Here is a 15526-nt window from a genome sequence, read left to right on the forward strand (position 1 = left end):
GACATAATGTTCCCACCTACCTCATGGAGTTACCATGGAGATTAAATCAGATCCTGATGTCCCATTTGCATGGATGAAGGAGAGGAAGCCCCAGGGCATGAAGACTGGCCGGTGTATCCTAAAGACTGGACAGGAAGTAGATACTCAGACATTTACCTGGTGTCCACAGCAGAGATGGGTATGCAAGAGGTGTCCGAGAATCGTCTGTTCAGTAGGCGAATAAATTATGTGAACACCCTGCTAATTTCAGAGCTTCAGTACCCAGACAGTATCACAGAGAGCAAACATGGAACGTTAGAGAAAAAGAATAAAAACAGTGAAGATTTTGTGTTGTGGGCCAACGCTCTGGTGTATTGAGTGGCGCCTTGCTTCTCCTGCAGTCCTTTTTCATCACTTCCTTTCCTCCCTTGCAAACAAGGCAGGAGCTGCGCTGGTGGAGACAGCTGATATATGCCTATACCGCCTTCCCCTTGTCCTCCTTGGACACGCAGCTGGACTACATTTCCCAGACCCCTTTGTGGTGAGTGCGGTCACATGACTGAGCTCCAGCCAATGGAATGTTTGGTGGTAGAAGCCTGCCATGTTTGAGCCTCCTGTCCAGTCCCATCCTCTGGCTGAATGAAGGGACCTGAGGAGCTGGTGGAGGGCAGAGCCATTGGGTCCCCATGTGACTAAGTGGTGCAGACTCCCCACCCACCCATGCTGGTCTATGACACAAGCAAGACATTTTTCATGGTGTGAAGCCATGAGCTTTGGAAGCTCTTCATTACAGCAATTCCCCAGGCGAGGTGACGGAGGCCGCATGCAGACCTGGGACCCTGCGAGCAAAGCTCGGGTGACCTGACAGTGGATGCCAGGAGAGCAGATGACCACAGGGGCTGAGGTGACAACGTCCGGTCACTGAGTGGCAACTCCTGGGACAAGCAGTGGGGACCCAAGAGGTGAGCAGGCCCTCCCTGGACTGACCCTTCTGAGTCTCTGCCAAGAGTCCCACTGGGGGCTCTGGATAAAGGAAAGTTACATGATAGAAAAATAAAGAACCTTGTGTCTTTTGCCTTGTGGCTCAGCAACCTGCGCCATTTTATAGATGCTGCATTTATATTAGATAAAAAATCTAAAACTTATCTATTTCCAAACCAAACCGAGCCTCATTTGTAGGCTTGATCAAGCTGTTCTGGAAAGGAATTCTCTCTGGAATCACTTTTGGTTGTTTGGGACATGTGTTCTTGGTCCAGTTCCCTGTGGCAGCCCACGGTGGCCTTGGGAAAGGGGGCAGGGAGGGGTTGATTGCTCTCATTACTCAGGGGGGAAGAAGAGGCCAAAGAGGTGAACGCTGGCCGTAGGGCACCTGGAAGGCAGAGGGGGCCTCAGTTTCCTCACTCCCGGAGCCAGTTCCTGTCCCCGACAGCAAGTGGGTGGGGGGACCACCGCCCCTCCCTCGGTGTCCGGCTCCCACCTGGGACCCTGCACGGCTGCAGCCTGGGGTGAGATTGGGGAAATCAAGACTCAGCAGGAAAACAGGTTTCAGGAAAAGGCTTAACTGTGACAGTGAGGACTCTGCCACGAGACTTTACGGTCACTCTCAGGAAATCTTCAGTGCTCTAGCGTGGCCGTAGGGCGGGCACACCGGGCCGGCTCCAGGGTTGGGAAGTTTATATAGGATTGGGGGGAAAAAAGAAAATTACATTAGGTATGAAAGTGAATATTTATTTAGAATGAGAAAATAAATCAAACCAATTATTTTTAGGCAAGGTGACAGATAACATGAACTCCACAAAACATCAATATGTTTTTGGCTGAGTACCATTGCTCGCCTCTTGGTATGGATCAATCTTGTACATTTTCCTGAGAGAAATGGAAAGATAATTTGTTTTAAATTATCTATTTTTATATTTTTTGGGGGGGGGGACAGAGTCTCACTCTGTTGCCCAGGCTAGAGTGCTGTGAGGTCAGCCTAGCTCACAGCAACCTCAAACTCCCGGGCTCAAGCGATCTTCCTGCCTCAGCCTCCCAAGTAGCAGGGACTACAGGCATGCGCCACCATGCCTGGCTAATTTTTTCTATATATTTTTCTATATATTTTTAGTTGGCCAATTAATTTATTTCTATTTTTAGTAGAGACGGGGTCTTGGTCTTGCTCAGGCTGGTTTCAAACTCCTGACCTTGAGCGATCCTCCTGCCTTGGCCTCCCAGAGCTAGGATGACAGGCGTGAGCTCCAGCGCCCCGCCTGTTTTAAATTATTGAAAGCTGGGGTGCACAAAGCAACGTCGCATGTGGACATTTTTGCAGAGGTAAGTGTGAACCACATAAAGGTGCCGTACTGAGGCCAAACTGCAGGTGCCCCCAACTCCCTTCCTCTCGGCCTGATCCCCCAAATACCTGTGGCCACACCTGTGCCGCCTGACCTAGAGTGTGGCACACGACGCAGGTATCAGTTATCCTTATGATGAGTGTTAGTTAAGTGCATACGGCATTCGAGGCCAGCCCTGGTCCTAAGCGCTCTACATAGCGGTCCCCAATCTTTTTGGCACCAGGGACCATATGCATGGAAGACAATTTTTCCATGGACTGGGGAGGGAGGGGATGGTTTTGGGATGATTCAAGAGCATTACATTTATTGTGCACTTTATTTCTATTTTTATTACACTGTAATATATAACGAAATCATACAACATACCACGGGTTGGGGACCCCTGTTCCACCTGATGCCTGGAATGACTGACAATGAGCCCTGTGCCCGCCTTGCATGAAGATTTATCTGCGTTTTCTTCTAAGAATTGTATGGTTTTAGCTCTTATATTTAAGTGAGTGATTCATTTTGAGTTAATTTTCTTTTTTTTTTGAGAGAGAGTCTCACTCTGTTGTCCAGGCTAGAGTGCCGTGGTGTCAGCCTAACTCACAGCAACCTCAATCTCCTGGGCTCAAGCGATCCTCCTGCCTCAGCCTCCCAAGTAGCTGGGACTACAGGCATGCGCCACCATGCCCGGCTAATTTTTTCTATATATATTAGTTGGCCAATTAATTTCTTTCTATTTATAGTAGAGACGGGGTCTCGCTCTTGCTCAGGCTGGTTTTGAACTCCTGACCTTGAGCAATCCGCCTGCCTCGGCCTCCCAGAGTGCTAGGATTACAGGCGTGAGCCACTGCGCCTCGCTTTGAGTTAATTTTTTACATGGTTTGTCACCTTCATTTTTGGAAGATATTTGGCCAGGTGCGGTGGCTCCCGCCTGTAATCCTAGCACTTTGGGAGGTTGAGGTGGGAGGATCCACTTGAGGCAAAGAGTTCAAGACCAGCCTGAGCACGAGTGACACCTCATCTCTACAAAAAATTTTAAAAATTAGCCAGGCGGGGTGGTGCATGCCTGTAGTCCCAGCTACTCGGGAGGCTGAGGCAGGAGGATCACTTGGGCCCAGGAGTTTGAGGTTGCTGTGAGCTAGGCTGACACCACAGCACTCTACCCAGGGCAACAGAGCAAGACTCTCTGTCTCAAAACCAAACCAAACAAAACTTAAAAGATGTTATTCTGTGCTTTTTTGTCTTGCGTAATTTCTGAAAAAAAGTCTGCAATAATTCTCTTCCTTTGTTCTCTTCTCTCTGGCTGATTTTAAATTCTTTATCACCGTTTTTCAAAAATGTAGATACAATATTCCTTGACGTAGTTTTGTTTTTTGTGTTCATTGAGGCTCTTGGATTTGACGTGTATAATTTTTATTGAGTCTGAAAAATTTTGGCCATTTTCCCTTCCCCCTTTCTTGGAATTGGAATTACTCTATGTTAGGTTGCCAAAGCTCTATTTTATTCAGTCTTGTTTTTCTCCGGGCTTCATTCTGGGTAGTTTCTATTGCCCTGCCTTCACATTGTCTGATCTTTTCTTCCTCAATGTATAATTTGCTGTTATTCCCATGCAGCAATTTTTGGTTCCTTATACTATATTTTCAGCTCTAGAAGTTGCATTTGGTTCTTATCCACATCTTTCATTTTTCTCTTCATTATGTTCATGTTTTCCTTTAAATCTTTGAGCATTTTTACGAAAGCCGTTTAAAGTTCCTCACCTGCTAATCTCATCTCTGTCATTTCTTGGTCTCTTCCAGTTGACTGGTTTTACTCCTGGTCATGGGGCCCAGTTTCCTGTCTCTTCATGTGTCTGGTAATACTTGATTAGGTGCCAGACATTGTGAGTTTTATATTGTTGAATGTCTGGACTTTCAAATCTTCCGTTAAACAGTGGTGGACTTTCTTCTGGGAGGCATTTAATTCACTTGTAGTTAAACTTGATCCTTTTAAGACTCATTTTTTTTTTTTTTTTTTTTTTGAGACAGAGTCTCACTCTGTTGCCCAGGCTAGAGTGCCATGGCAGTAGCTCACAGCAACCTCCAACTCCTGGGCTCAAGCAATCCTCCTGTCTCAGCCTTCCAAGTAGCTGGGACTACAGGCATGCACCACCATGCCTGGATAATTTTTTCTATATATTTTTAGTTAGCCAATTAATTTCTTTCTATTTTTAGTAGAGAGGGGGTCTTGCTCCTGTTCAGGCTGGTTTTGAACTCCTGACCTTGAGCGATCGACCTGCCTCAGCCTCCCAGAGTGCTAGGATTACAGGTGTGAGCCACGGCACCAGGCCATCAAGACTCATTTCGAACTTTGTTAGGACTGGTCTAGAGTACCTGTTAAAGGTTAGCGTGGCCTTTTTGGGCTTTCTACGGAATGCCTCAGTGGTCTGATGAAGTCACCCCACCCTGGCTTATCAGAACTTGAACCTTTTCCATCCCTGTGTGAGGTCCGGAAATTGTTCAGCTGGCAGCTAATCAGTAGTTGTGTTTTGCCCAGTTTCATCTTGTGCACAGCTTAGTTTCCAGCCAAAGACTCAGGGGACCCCTGTGCAGAATTTTGAAGTTCTCTCTCTGAGTGCCTCCCTCCCTTCTCTCTGCTGCTGCATCTCGTGAATTCCAGCCACTGCAACCTCCCTGAAGTCTGACTCAGAGAGAGCACCATGTTCTGCTTGGCTTCTCCCACTTCCTGTGCCACCATCCAGCAAGTGTATCTGGGCAGAAAGCCACCTCAATCTTAGGACTCGCCTCACATTCCCCTCCCTCGAGATCACAGTCCTGGGCTGCCTCTCGTCCAATTTCTGCACACAGTTGTTTTTTATGTTTTCTCCAGTTTTCTAGTTGTTTATAGTGGGAGGACTGATTCAGTACCAGTTACCCCATCATGACCAGAGTTAGAAGTGTCTCTATTATATTTTGCTGTGGATATTGCTGGCGGAGAGGAACACTGTTGATTTTGTAGTTTTTGCTAATCAGACAAATGTCCTGATGTACCGTGTCTATCATTTTGTCTATTGAATACTTTGATTTTGTATACAACTATCCTTCTACCTTCTTCTTCTTCTTCTTCATTTTAAAGAAAATGTGTCTGAAGTTTCTCCATTAGATATAATGCTTACCACCCCCCCCCTTTTTTTTAAGAGACAAGGTTTCTCACTCTGTTCCAGGCTGGGCTGGAGTGCAGTGGTATCATCATAGTTATAGCCTGGAACTCCTGGGCTTAAGTGATCCTCCTGCCTCAGCCTCCCGAGCAGCTAGCACTAGGGGTGCATGCCATTGTGCCCAGCTATTTTTTAAAAAATTTTTTTCATAGAGATGGGGTCTTGCTATGTTGCTCAGGCTGATCTCATGCTCCTGGTCTCAAGTGATCCTCCCACCTTAGCCTCTCAAAGTGCTAGAATTATAGGTGTGAGCCACTGCACCTGGTTTACTCTCAGTTTTTGGTATAATCTTTCATCAAGGTGAGAAAGTTTCCTTCTTAGTCTTCTGAGAATTTTTGTCTTACATGCATGATAAAATTTATCACAAATCTTTTTCTGCATTCACTGAGATAATAATTTTTTTCTCCCTTAAACTATTTATGTAGTGAATATATGCTGATAGATTTTCTGATATTTGTTCAATTGACTGTATCTAGGATAAACCATTGAGTTAGCTCCTTTTGGGGGGAGGGAGTTTGCTTTAATTTTATTTAGAGCATTTTTATCCACGTTCATAAGTGAAATTGGCCCATAATTTTCCCTTCTGGTACTATCCTTGTCTATTTTTTATTTCAAAGCTATAAGGTTTTATAAAATGAGCTGGAGAGATTACCCTTTTTCTCTACCTTCTAGAACAATTTGTATCATGTGGGGATTATCTTTCTTTGAAGGTTTGGCAGAAGGTAAAACCATCTGGTCTGGTAATTTTTATGTGAGTGTGAGTAGATGCGCCTGGCTTTAAAAAGAACTACAAATCCAATTTATTTAATGTTTTAGATCTACTCAGGCGTTTGATCTCTTCTTGAGTTAGAGCTGGTAATATTATTTTTCTAGAAAATTGTTCTGGCTTTCTGGTTTCATATTTATCAGTATAATACTCTCATATTCTCTTATAATTTTTAAAACCTCAATTTTATCTGCCATTCTTTCTGTGTGACTTCACTTTTTTTTCTTTTTTTCCCCGTGGATCAGTTTGCCAGAGGTTCATTTTTCCAGAGCTGTTAAAAAAAAAAAAAAAAGGAATCATTTCTACTGTTTCTTTGCTTCACATTTCCCTAATTTATGCTCTTATTTCTTCCATTTTCTTTGAATGTACCTTGTGACCTTTTTTAAGCTTCTGGTGTCGAATGCTTAGGTAATTAATTTTCAAACTTTCTTCTTTTGCTAATGGGCATTTTAGGGCTGTAAATGTGCCATTACGAATTTCTTTAGATGTTTCCTGAGTTTTGATACGTAGTGTTTTTATCGTTCGTGTTTAAATATTTTACAATTTAAAACTACTTTAAATATTTAATTTAAATTCCCATAAATTATTTAGAAATATATTTCACAATCATGACTTTGGCTATCTTTTTGTTGGTGTCTGTGTTGTCTGGAAGTCAGATAATGTGATGAGGTTTTTTTTTTTTATATATTTTATTAGATTCACTTTGTAGCCCAGTAGGTGGTCAATTCTTGTTTTCTCTTTTGAAGCTGTGTTGTTCAAATGCTCTGCATCCTTATTAATTTTTGTCTGCTAAAAATATTAACCCATTATGATTGTAGTCTTGTCAGTTCTCCTTCCACCTATTTTGAAACTTTGTTAAGTATATACAAATCCAAGGCTAATATATACTACTGGTGAATTGGGCCTTTTATGCAGTGTTCCTCATCATCCTTAATACTTCTTTTTAACCATGAAGTCGATTTGATCTAATATCAATTTTTTTCCACTAATGCTTCCCCAAGTGGTTTGCAATTACTGACCGTCTTCTACAGGGATAACATGGCTTTTTTCTTGGTGGAGCCCAGGCGGTGAGGAGAGGCACCTGACTTTGGCTTCTGTGGGGTATTCAGAGGATTTCACTGGTCGAGCACCAGGGTTTTACGGATTTCTCAGCTTGGAGGTTTGGCATCATGCACGTGGCTGTAAATTCGGATTGTACACTTGCGGATGGCGCGGACGCGGGGCTTTGGCGTGCCAGATGGGTGCCCGCCGAGCCCACACGCCACTCGGTTTCAGGTGGAGGGAAGCGTCCAACGGCGTGCTGGGCGGACACGCTTTCTCTGGGCAGGTCCCGGTCCTGGCCGCACGCTCTCCCTCCCCCACGTCACGTCACTCCAAGATCACCTCCTGCCCCCAACCCCTCCACCCTAGCCCCTGCACCCTAGGCCCTGTCTCATGTAACCTTGGACATCGGGGTCAGCGCCAGCTGCAAATTCACCTGTGACACCTGGAGATTTCCCTTCCCGTCCTTCATCTGCTCCTCTGTACTTCACGTGGTGGGGTGGGGGAGGGGGCCATGGTTTCCCTAATGTTTCTTTGTATCTACAGCGGGGACATGGTGCCACGTCCCACAGTTACCAACCTCCGTAGGTGCCACTAGAATCGGACGTTTCTCCTTTAGGTTCAGCACAGATTTACACAGTATCTATCAAACTCACAGCAGGTGCTGCTAGATACATACGTGTATGTATATACAAACACACATATATATCTATAACACACACATATGCACATATACATACATATAGCACACGTAGCACATACACATAGCACATATACACACCTAGCACACATAGATGTATACACAGCACGTATATTGAGACATACATATACACATGTACACAATACATACATACATATATGTTATGTCTGTGTGCACACACAGCACATACATAGTGATGACCACGACGGCCACGAGTCCTCATGGAACTCACAGTCCCGGGGTAGCAAACTCACAAACGCAATTTCCTCCTACTGCCCAGGTTGCAGCCACCAAGGTGGGGGACTCCGAGGGTGGTGGGGGCAGCGAGGTGGGGGTTCGGGAGGAGCCAGGTGGGGTCAGGCCTGCCTCCGGGTGGGGCGCAGGCGCCCCCGGGTGGGCTCTGGCAGCTGCTGCCCCGGTGTGGTGCAGCCTGCGGGACCTCCCCCTTGACTCCACTGAGCCCAGCCTCTGCCTCTGGGTCACCTGCGCAGGTCCACGAGGTGCCATTAAGGGGCGTCTGGGCCCCGAGTGTGGAGAGGGGGAGGTGGAGACTCACGGCACTGTCCCGCAGTCCTTCCCTCACGTCCTCCCGGGCCGGGGCCCCGCCCCCACCTCCTCCTGGACAGGCTGGTGACATCCTGTGTGGTCAGAGGCCCTCAGGACACCCAGGCTTCTTCCTGATGGCCACCAGGCAGCTGCTGGGCAAAGGCTCGCCAGTGCCATTCCCGGTGCGATGAGCAGGGGAGAAAGGCGGCTTCGTGCAGCGGCACCTGCGAGAGCTGGGCCCTCTCGCAGAACGCGGGTGGCCCCACGATGTGCACAAGGTGGGAGGGAGGCTGGGAGGGGCTGTACTTTGGGTGGGTGGTCCCGGAGGACCCCTCCCAGGGGGACTCTTGGCAGCAGACACCCCGAGTGGCTTGTGGAGCCAGCTGCAGGTGACTTTTGGAAGGAATCTGTGGTCGTGGGGGTGGGGGCACAGAGGTGACACACGCAGGCAGGAGGTTTCACTCACCCGTCTGCTAAGAACACGGCCGCCTGCGGCAGGCGACGCTGGGCACAGGGGAGCTCCCGCCACGTGGGAAGAGGCCGCAGCTGCAGGAGGGGGTTCCTGGGGGCAGGGGGTGGGGAGGGACCCAGCCCACAGCCCACAGCGCACAGCCCACAGCGCAGGGCTCAGCCCAGCTGGGAGCTGGTGCGTCACCCAGGAGGGAAGCAGGGAACCAGGCGTGGGTCGCCCGGGGACCTGAGGTGGGGAGATGGCCCTGCCCTCTCCTGGGCATCCTCTTGTTCCATGAAAATAGGAGGGAGGCCAAACACTGGGGTGCAGGAAAAGAAGAAGGATCTGGCTGGGTGGGGCTTGGAGAGAAAAGAGCCCTTATCTTGACTAAAAGAAAATGATGAACTGTGAATATTTTCTAATAAAAGCCAAGGACACATACTTGTGTGAACACTGGCCACGTGGTTGTAAATGCCTGGCCCCTCTGCACTGCAGTGAGCTGGGGTGGGGGTGGAGGGAAGACGGAGGGTGGGGAGAGCCCATGTCATATCAGGGTCTGGCTCGGTGCTCAAGAAACGTTTGTGGCTTGGTCCCTGGGCTGAGTGTTCTGCTAAGCACCCTGTAAGCATCCCAACCCTCTTCCTGTCACTGCAGACGAGGCTTAGTGAGACAGGCGGGTCCCTGTGTCTGTCCGCACAGTCCCCAGCACGAAGCCCGCACGCTGTAAGCGTTCAGTAAGGACCTGCTGAGGGTGCATGAGCGTGCATGTGAGCAGGTCACGCCCTGGGTTAGCTCCCGTCGTGGGCTGCGTCGTGGGCCCCTAAAGACACGCCCACGCTCCAGAACCTGCTAACGTGGGCTTATTTGGAAATAGGGTCTTTGCAGCTGTAATGAAGGATCTCAAGATGCGATCATCCTGGAGTATTCAGGGTGCCCCCAAATCCAGTGACAAGTGTCCTTTAAGAGACACACGGAAGGGATCGCTGGGAGAAGAGGGGAAGGCGGCTGAAGGCAGAGGCAGAGACTGGATTTACGTGGCCACAAGCCAAGGAATGCTGGAGCCGCCCGAGGCAGGAAGAGGAGGACAAGCCTCTGGGGGGAGCATGGCCCTGCTGACACTTCGGTTCTGGACTTTGGCCTTGAGGTTGTGCGGGAAGAGCTTTCTGTTTTAAGCTACCCGGTTCGTGCGGCCGCAGGAAACCTGTTTAGCTCCGACTTCAGTAAGGCCACCGTGGAGAGCAGAGCACCCCTGCCACACGGCCACCCTGGACTTGGGGGAGAGGCGAGTGCCAGCCACCCGCGAGGGGCCCTCACTGCCCAGCACGGGGAAGCGGGCGCAGCTGGGGCGGCCCGGGTGGCCCCACCACTGCCAGCCTTCTCTTCCCGGGAAGAGCGCCGGGGTGGCCAGGTCCGCCGGGGCCCCAGCACATAAGGAACACTCACTCGGAGTTTACTCACCGCCGAGTGCCCGATGGACTGACCTGCAGGTGACCCCTGGCAGGACCCGGGACTGCTCAGCCCCCATCGGGGTCGCACGGCTCCCCCAGCCTGGCTTCAGGGCTCCAGTGAAGGCTCTGGGCTTGGGGCTTGCTCTCCGTCCCCCATCAGAGCTGGGAAAAGCCCTGACGGGGCTGCCACCCTCAGTGCCAGTAAGTGACGAGGAAGGCCTCGGAGAGGGCACCGGCCGTGCAGGGAGGTGACCGGCACTCCTGCCGTGAGCGTGCCACCGCCGCTCCCTGGAACGGTTTGCTCCCTGCCCCACGGCGCCAGAGGGTGGAAAGCATCCTCGTCCACTCAGTGTTGCCTTGCGCGGCTGCCGGACACGGCAGAGAAGACGGGGACCACGGGAGCAGAGCACTGGCACGGCCACCCCCCAGGGCAGCCCCAGAGGGAGCACCTCCCGGAATTTGGGGGTTTTGTTTTGTTTTTGTTGCCAGAGTCGCTTGTGTTTATTATGGGATATGTTGGAGACACTGAACAGATACTCGAAATAGAGAAAAATAAAAATGCCTCCTGATTCCACCACTAGAGATAGTAATGGTTTCTTTGGGATTGGTCCCTGCAGGCCTTTCCCATGCGCAACGCTCGCCACCCGCCACGCCTGCTCTGGCCCGCGTGTGCTTTGGCGCTTTCCTGTATGTTTGTGGTATGTGCTGATTCTCCACTTGCTGGGTTTAAAATATTTCAGATCTCAGAATATTTTCTGTTTTCATTGCCGTATGGTCAGTTAACGAGCCTGAATTTTAGAATGTATTGAGGTTTCTGCGTGTCTGTCTTGGGGAGGGCACTGGGTTTAAAACTATCCTCTAGGGCTGGGCGCGGTGGCTCACACCTGTAACCCTAGCACTCTGGGAGGCCGAGGCGGGAGGATCGCTCAAGGTCAGGCGTTCGAAACCAGCCTGAGCAAGAGTGAGACCCTGTCTCTACTAAAAATAGAAAGAAATTAGCTGGACAACTAAAAATATGTAGAAAAAACTAGCCGGGCGTGGTGGTGCATGCCTGTAGTCTCAGCTACTGGGGAGGCTGAGGCAGGAGGATCGCTTGAGCCAGGAGTCTGAGGTTGCTGTGAGCTAGGCTGACGCCACGGCACTCACTCTAGCCCGGGCAACAGAGTGAGACTCTGTCTAAAAAACAAACAAACAAATAAAACTACCCTCTGATATGCCATGCCAGGCACGGTGTGAAACACACCGGGCTAACTTTAGTATTCCTGTCCTCTGAGGCCTCGTTTGAATTTTTTTTTTTTTTTTTTTTTTTGAGACAGAGTCTCGCTTTGTTGTCCAGGCTAGAGTGAGTGCCGTGGCGTCAGCCTAGCTCACAGCAACCTCAAACTCCTGGCTCAAGCAATCCTCCTGCCTCAGCCTCCCAAGTAGCTGGGACTACAGGCACGCGCCACCATGCCCGGCTAATTTTTTTTTTATATATATATCAGTTGGCCAATTAATTTCTTTCTATTTATAGTAGAGACGGGGTCTCACTCTTGGTCAGGCTGGTTTTGAACTCCTGACCTTGAGCAATCCACCCACCTCGGCCTCCCAAGAGCTAGGATTACAGGCGTGAGCCACAGCGCCCGGCCTGAATTTTTTTTTTTTTAAAGCCAGTCAAGGGATTAGGGTTAAAAAAAAAAACCCAGTCAAATTTAGCAGTGGGGGTTGAATACCAACGTTAGTGGCACTGATGTTGATAAGTTCTGGTAACCCACTACCATCAGACCACCTCGTTTGAGTTGTTGTCTGTTCCACCAAAGATTCACAGAGACGTTCTTTCCCACAACTATTCTGTTGTCCATTTCTCCTTGTGCTTTAAGCATCTTTAAAGATTATATAGGTAAGACTCCAGTACAGTCTTATCTGAAAAGATTCAAATACCGAGGACCAAATAAGGTTTTCCCCTGTCCTCACCCCTGGGTCTCACTGTTCACCCTGGAAGGTTTTTCTGTGCATTCTCACGTAACTGTGTACTTTTTAAAAAACATAAATGAAAACATCGGGCCTGGTTATTTCACAAGCTGCTTTTTCAAAAACAGCTATTAATAGCATGTCTTCTTAAATGCTCCTTCCAGGCGCCTTGCTTGTCTTGCCCTGTCCCTGCTGGCCGTCACCGCTGCGGTGGGAGGGACCAGGTTGGTGACACGGACGTGTCGTCACCGGAGATGTTCGAGCTGGTTCTGTTATCGCTGCCTTCCCTTGAGAGATGAGGCTCAGGGGCCCAGGCCCGGAGCCCCCTGTCTGTCCAGGATCCTGCAGGGAATCTTCACTCGGCTCCCTGAGGAGCGGGGGGCAGCTGGAGGTGTGGATGCAGGGAGGGTGACACTCCCCCACCAGTGGGCTCCTCACGTGGGCGCTGCGGGGTGGGCCCGTCCCGCAGGGCCCAGAAAAGCCGGCTGGGGGCTGAGGGGCCCGGCCAGGGCGGGCTGGGCTGCAGGGAAGTGGGGGGTGAGGCCAGGGCCTGTGGGGAGCACTGGTCCTCCCTGCCCAGGGCCATCAGGGACAGCCCAGGAGGCCCCAGGCCACCAGTGAGCCCACGGCCGGCAGTCAGGGCCGGGCCTGTGGGGAAGGGGTTCTTGTGGGCTGGGCAAGGCTGTTGTGGGCGCCCCAACCGCCTGCATCTCCATGGGTGGGCCCGCAGACGGGCCCACCCAGACTCTGCGTGCTGAGGGAGCGGGAGGAAGGAGCCCTGGGCTGGGGTCTGGAGGGTCTGGGATCTCATTTCCAGCCTGAGCTCTGCCACTGGTGAGCTGGTAGCTGCACTGCTCAGGGGGCCTCTCCAAGCCTCAAAGTCCTCACCCAAATGCTCCTAATCCCTCCCCAGCCTCCGCCAAGTCCCCGTGGGAGTGAGGGATCACGCACGTCCACACAGGCAGGTGGCAGGGTGGCCTTCCCCCACGCCGGCCAAGCCCACTTTCCTGCCGGGTAAGTGAAGAACCCCGATGGAGGGGAGGTGGAGGCCGGTTCTCACCTGTGTCACCGGCCTGCGAGGGTGCTGGCCTGGAGCAGGTGCTCAGCCGGCCGTACGAGAGGAGCAGCTGCTGGCGGGCGCTCTAGGGGGTCCCGGCTGGCACGGAGCTCACTGTCCCTGCCCCGCCCGGCAGAGGCAGGAGGAACAGGCGTGGGAGGTGATGGGCATCCGCTTAACAAAATGTGCCCAAAGAAAGAAAAGGTGGGGACCCCGGACAGTGAGGCTGATGACATAGGTGACTTGGGGCCCTGTGCTGCAGGGACAGCCCGGGGGCGAGGCCATCTCAACGCTACAGTGATGCCGAGGCCTCCCACGGGCTCTTTACTCTGGGCTTGCTGTGCTGGGGGGGGAGGGAGGGTCCCATCGTGTCGCCAGGAGGTGAGATCAGCCTGAGAACCAGCCAAGACCCAGGAGGCAGAGACAGGCTGCTGGGAAGGACAGGAGCTTCCCAAAGGCGGGAATTCTCACGTTCTATGGCTGCTGTGCCCAGAACGTTGCCTGGCACGCAGAGATGCTCATGTTTCTTGACTAATTGAGTGACAGAGGCCCCAGATCCAGGCGCCTGGATCCAGTTGTTCCTGCAGCCCATCGTGCCTGCATTGTTTAGTGACAGGAGCCGAGGCACTCTGTGCACATGTGCCTGCTGCCTGCGTGTCGCGGGTGTTTCCGTGACTTGCAACCGAGAATCCGACCAGTGGAGAAACTGATGCCTGGGGGAGGCAGAGACATACTGTGAACAGCCACCCTCACCCGTGCGTGCGATTGGCTGGTCCTGGTGGGACGCCACCGTGAGGCCACTTTTCTGGGAGGGGGCGTGCGCGTGGGGGGCAGCTCGGCTCTGCCGCCCTCCTCCCTCGGCTGCTGTTTCTGGTTGCTCTGAAGTCTCATGGGAGCCATGCGGCTGAGGCCAGAGGGAGAGCCAAGTCCCCAAGACCTGGGGCCAAGCGAGAGACACCTGGGCTAGGGTTCAGATTCAAGGACCGTGGTTCAGCGAGGGGCCTGGCTTGGGTCACTATTAAGAGCTCGGCACTGAGCTGGCAGAGAGCGAAGACGTCAACAGCTACAAGAGGTAAACAGGGCTGCACTGCCAGCGGTGCCCCGTGCCTGGCATGCCCCGTAGCGCTAGCCCGGGCCTCTGAGCGTGGGCCATCAGGTGGGGGCCCCGCGGGTATCCTTCACCTGAAGGCTCAAGCGCGGAGGGGGCTGCTTTCCCGCTCCTGTGGCTGCTGACGGGAGTCGGTTCCTTGCGGGCTGTTGGGCCAAGAGCCTCCCTCCGCCAGAGGCTGCCCTGGCCTCCCGGCCTCCCGGCCTCTCCGGCATGGCAGCTCACGGCACCGTGACTGGTGGCTTCACTCACGCCAGCAGGGGAGGGTCCGATAGCGAGGTGGCCGTCACAACCCCGTGCCTCATCTTGGTTGCTGGGTTACACGGGCTAGACATGAGGCACTGGGTGCCGGCCACGCACGGGGACAGGGTGACACGAGGGAGCGGTGGGATCCCGGGGCGTCTTAGACGCCAGCACCACACCGGCTGGCTGAGCGTGAGCCTCTCGCACGGCAGGCCCCGCAGAGGACACGCCCCAGACCCACAAGCACCCTGCGCTTTTTGTCCTTCCCCTTCCCAAGTGGAAGTTGTAAAAAAAATTATGGTTACTCTCTCTTCCTTTCTATTGTGAATTGTGTGTCTTGAGGGTGGTCTCCATGGCCCACCCTCATGGCTGGAACCGTGTCCCCCCAGTATTCACACGTCGAACCCCTAAGCCCCCCGTTCGGCAGGGTGCGACTGTGTCTGCAGACAGGGTCTTTTTTTTCTTTTTTTTTTTTTAACTGGGAATGTGTGAGGCAGGAAAACAAGGCTGCCCAGCTCGAGGCAGTCCTGACAGTGATCCTCTGGGGTTCATCTCGGCCTCTGTCCTTGGCTGCGGAGAAACTGGACCCCCGACAGCCCCAAGGGAGAGAGGCCCTTGCAGACAGGGTCTTAAGTTGCAGCGCGGTCACTAGGGGGGGCCCTGACGCAGGACTGCTGTCCTCAGGGGAAGGGGAAGCCTGGACAGGGACAAGTGCACACGGCGGGG

General features: G+C 51.9%; 1 non-coding gene across 1 annotated transcript; it reads right to left on the reverse strand.

Annotated features, from left to right (window-relative positions):
- Positions 1 to 15282: 15282 nt before the first annotated feature.
- Positions 15283 to 15414, reverse strand: LOC142870845 (small Cajal body-specific RNA 20). Its single transcript, XR_012919173.1, has one exon.
- Positions 15415 to 15526: the final 112 nt, after the last annotated feature.

Source organism: Microcebus murinus, chromosome 4 (assembly GCF_040939455.1).
Source record: "Microcebus murinus isolate Inina chromosome 4, M.murinus_Inina_mat1.0, whole genome shotgun sequence".
Classification (NCBI taxonomy): domain Eukaryota; kingdom Metazoa; phylum Chordata; class Mammalia; order Primates; family Cheirogaleidae; genus Microcebus; species Microcebus murinus.